Consider the following 4,884-nt stretch of genomic DNA (forward strand, 5'->3'; position numbering starts at 1 on the left):
ATATAACTATCTACTCTAGTATTAATTAATTCTCTAAGCTTAAGAGTAAGACTATTTATAGATATTTAATAGAGTAGAGTAAATATAGAACTACTAAATAGCTTTTTACGTAGATTTATTACTCTAGTAGATAGCTCTAGAGAGAAGACTTCTTCTAGAGCTAGGCTTTTTCTAAATTATTATAATAGTCTAGTTTAGAAATTTACCTTAAGTTATATAACCTTAGGTTACGTAATCTTATTACGTAACCTAGCCTAGCGTCTTAGCGCTCGGCACCTCTATATATAGAGCCTCTTAGAGTATTCTTCTACTTCTTACCTTTAGATAGCTAAATTTAACCTAACCTACTCTACTAGCACCTCTTATTCTTACAGCTCGTAGAGACCGTGCTGCCTGCAGCTAACTTACCTAGCTAGGTGTTCTAGAGGCGCTTATAGCAGTAGAGACTATAAACCTAGCCCTTATATTATCTAAAGGTTATTACTTCTTTAGCTAAAGACGGCGGCATAATATCTAGCTAAACTAAGTAGCCTTATTAAGAAGTGTTTACTAATAGCTAATACTAAGAATTAGAGCTACAAGAGCCTAGTTGCTTACTCTAAGAATCTATTAACGCTACTAATTAATTACTTACCTCTTAGCGCTATATAAGACCTACTAGCGAATCTAGTTAGTAGTAGAAAGACACCTCTAGTAGTAAGCTAAAGAGAGCTATTAAGAGCTCTATATACGAAAGGACTTCTATAGAACTTCTACGTGCGGAAACTCTCCCCTCTCTCTTTTTACAAATTACGAAAAATTAATAATTCTCTGCTCTGCTAGCAGAGCTAACTATCTCTCTACCCTGCTAGTAGAACTAACAACCCGCTGCTCTACTAGTAGCTAAATATCTCCCCTCTCTACTTCTTTCTTAATTAAAAAGCTAAACAAATCTAAACACTATAGAAGAACTCTCGCGAAGCTAATCTAGAGGCAGAACCTTAGTTCTATAATACCTCTTTACTCTAATAGTTCTTAAATCTAGAGTAGCGAACCTGCTAGCAGAATATACTAATTAATATTTCTATTATAAAAACTCTATTTAGTAATATAACGCGATAACTAACAAGAATTAGAATAATAACTTCGACTAGAAGCTTATAAGGCTCTGCTAGAGCTTAGTAATACTAGAGCTATTATTAGCCTTAGGTTTATATATACTCTCTACCTCTACTAAAAAGCTTTAAGAGCTTTTTCTAGAAACGCTAGCTAAAATTATTAATAAAATAGTTAGCTAATTATATATATAATAGGTATATAAACAATAAATCTATATATATTACTAGATTCCTACTAATACTCTTGCTAAGAGAGATAATATATACGCAAGATATTAGATATAGGCTACTACTCTAGCTAAAAAAAACGCTAAAATCTAGTAACTACGAGCGCGATTAACCTACTCTAGAGACTAGATACTACCTACTACGCTAGTTTAACGCGTAACGTATTTCTCTATAATACTAATTATACGCGATTTAAGCGCGTTACTACTAGAGAATTTAATCTTAGGTTCTTACTTCTCTATATACTAGCTAGCTACACCTCTAGCGTTATAAGCGCTAGAGAGCTAACTAACGCGCTTTACTAAGTTTCTAGATCTACTCTTATTATTAGATAGTAAGAGTGTTACCTTTAAGTAGTAGAGAGATAGCTTATATAATAAACTTTAAGTAAACTAGAATTAGTATACTAGAGATACGCTAAAGAATACTAAGAAAACTATTATTACCTATATCTACACGTAAACTAAAGAAGACACATACTAGACCCTATTAGTAATACTACATACTATTAAGAATAGTAGCGTAGTAGTTTTCTATAATTATATTCTTAATTAGCTAGAGAGAAGCTATAGAGACTTATATAAAAGGCTAAACGCTTACTATAATTTCTAAAAGCTTTATTACTAAAGCGCTACTAACTTTGTCTACTTCTAGAATAATTTCTTCTATCTTATATAGAAGCGCTAGCTTCTAGTAGATTAATAGGTAGAGAAGTTTTATAAGAAGCTACTAGAGAATATACGCACATAGTTAGGTATATACTAATATTAATACGTTAATAACTATAATTACTATATAGACCTTACTTAAGACCTTACTTAAGAGCTTACCTCTAGAGAAGCACGTATTACTGCTAGAAAGGCTAAAAAGCATAACGTAATCGCGTTAATACTACAACGCGCGCCTCTAGCTCTTTTAGGTTTTCTAGCATCTAATAAAGCTCTAGTAATCTAGAAGCTAGTTACCTATTTTTAATACTATTAACCTAGCTACCTAAGCTATAATTACTCTAGAGCTTCTACTACGTAGAAAGCTATTAAGAACATTAATCTAGAAAAGAAGCCTATAGAGCCTACAGAGCTATAAGTATCTAAGAATAACACGTTAGAATATAAATCTAACAATTTAGAAAAAGCCTAGCTCTAGAAGAAGTCTTCTTTCTAGAGCTATCTACTAGAGTAATTAACCTGCGCGAAAAGCTATTTAGTAGTTCTATGTTTACTCTACTCTACTAAATCTCTACAAACAGCCTTATAATTAAGCTTAGAGGCTTAATTAATATAAGAGCGGGTAGCTACATCTTAGTATACTTAAAGTACCTTTAAACTCTTAGAAAAAACCTCTACGTTAAGCTATTGCGTATAGAACTAATCCCTCTTACTAGATATAATAGGTAACCTAATAGCTAAGTAGATAAGTATTTTAAAGCTAATCTAGTGCTAGAAAGCTACTAAATTCGTACTTACTTTATATGTTATAATACTAGCCGCTATAATATAATAATTAGTTGCAAGTTACTTAAAGAAGTTAACGTTTAGGTTAACTATAAGCAACGCGCACTAATATAGCTAGACACTAATTAATTAATTAATTATAAACGCGACGCGTTTGTCTCTATATAATCCCCTTAATCTACTACTAAAGCTTAAGCAGCTTACTAAGCCGATGCTAATCGCCGTAACGCTCTAATATTAGTAGTAGAAAAGCTAAGAGTAATACAATAAGAAAAGAGAGAATTATAACGCTAGAAGCTTTAAGAAAACCTACGCAAGATAGACAGGTAGCTTAAGAATCTTAACCTACCTACTAGGTTACCCCGCAAGCTAAAAAAGCTACCTGTTTTGCAGAAAATATGCTTAAAGGCTAGGCTTAACATTAATATAATTAGCGTAGTAGTCTTTATAATTAATAGGCGTTAAAAAAATACTATAATTAGGCACCTTAGTGTCTATAAGGTTAATTAGCTTATTACTAATAGAAAGGAAACTCTAGTTACTAATCTAGAAAAGAAACTTCGCTAACTAGTTACTAAAAAGCTTCTATCTCTAGAATATACTAGCGTAACTATAGCCTATTTCTTAAAAAAGAATTCTAATACTCTACTACTATATAGAGAGAGTATAGATTATAATATTAAGCTTATAGTAGAAAATACCTTAATAAATAGTTCTCTTTATAGTATATTACTAGAGCACCTATAGTTAGTACGAGATTACCTAGAGAACTACCTTTATTATAGCTTTATTGTCTATAGCAATACGTTATACGCGTTACTAGTTCTATTTACTAAAAAGCTAGATAGAGAATAGAGGTTCTATGTTAACTATTAAAAGCTTAACGCTATTATAAAAAAAGATACCTATTCTATCTCTCTTATCTAGAAAACGCTTACACGCCTATTACGCGCTAAGGTCTTTACTAAGTTAGATATAAGGTAAGCTTTCTACTAGATCTAGCTTAATAAGTTAGTAGAGAACCTAACGTCTTTTTACATATAGTATAGTAACTATAAGTATTAAGTTCTACTCTTTAGCCTCTATAATAGCTCTGCTACCTTTTAGTAATATATTAATAAGGTGTTATATAGCTTGCTAGACGATTTCTATATAGTATATATTAATAATATTCTTATTTATTTAGAGAATTCGCTTAAGTATAAAGCCTATATTATCTAGGTACTTAATTAATTATATAAAGCTAGGTTGTAAGTAGATATTAAGAAATCTAAATTTACTATTAAAAGCACTAAGTTTCTAGAATTAATCGTAAGTACTAATAGAATCTAGAAGAACTCTAAGAAGATTACTACTATCTAGAATTAGCCTGTACCTATAACTCTTAAGAGCCTTTAATTATTTCTAGGTTTCTACAATTTCTACTAAGCCTTTTTAAGAAATTATAGCTAGGTCGTCCGCCCTCTTACTAAGCTACTAAAACAGGAAGCATAGTATACCTTTAAAGAAATTAAGCTCGCGGTATTTTAGCAGGTTAAGAATCTTATACTATCTAACACTGTGCTAGCTTATTACTCTCTCTATTACTATACAAGAGTAGAAACAGACGTATTAGATAGTATAGTTGCTAGAGTTCTTTTATAACTTTAAGAAGATAGTATCTAGAGACTAGTAGCTTTCTTTAGCAAGATAATAAATACTATCTAGATAAACTATAGTATTTATAACAAAGAAATACTAGTAGTTATTCTTAGTATATAGAAGTAGAGAAGCTAGCTAATTAGCTTATAAGATCTAGAGCCTTTTATAGTATTAACTAACTACTAAGCTTTAGAGTATTTTACTACTAAGTAAAAACTTATTACTAGGTAGGTCTACTAGGCGAATAATATTACTAACTATAACCTTAAGCTTACCTATTAACTAGGTTTAGCTAATATAGCAGCGAACGCGTTATTATAAAAGTAAGAAGAGCTTAAGACCTAAAAGAAGAAGAATCGCGCCGCCTATACGAGAGCTTTTCTAAGTAAGAAGTAAATTAGCCTCTTAGCTATTAAGTAATTATTAGGTAAGTTATTAGTTCTAGCTACCTAGAGATTAGCTAG

Source organism: Trematosphaeria pertusa (assembly GCF_010094035.1).
Source record: "Trematosphaeria pertusa strain CBS 122368 unplaced genomic scaffold BU26scaffold_13, whole genome shotgun sequence".
In the NCBI taxonomy this organism is placed as follows: domain Eukaryota; kingdom Fungi; phylum Ascomycota; class Dothideomycetes; order Pleosporales; family Trematosphaeriaceae; genus Trematosphaeria; species Trematosphaeria pertusa.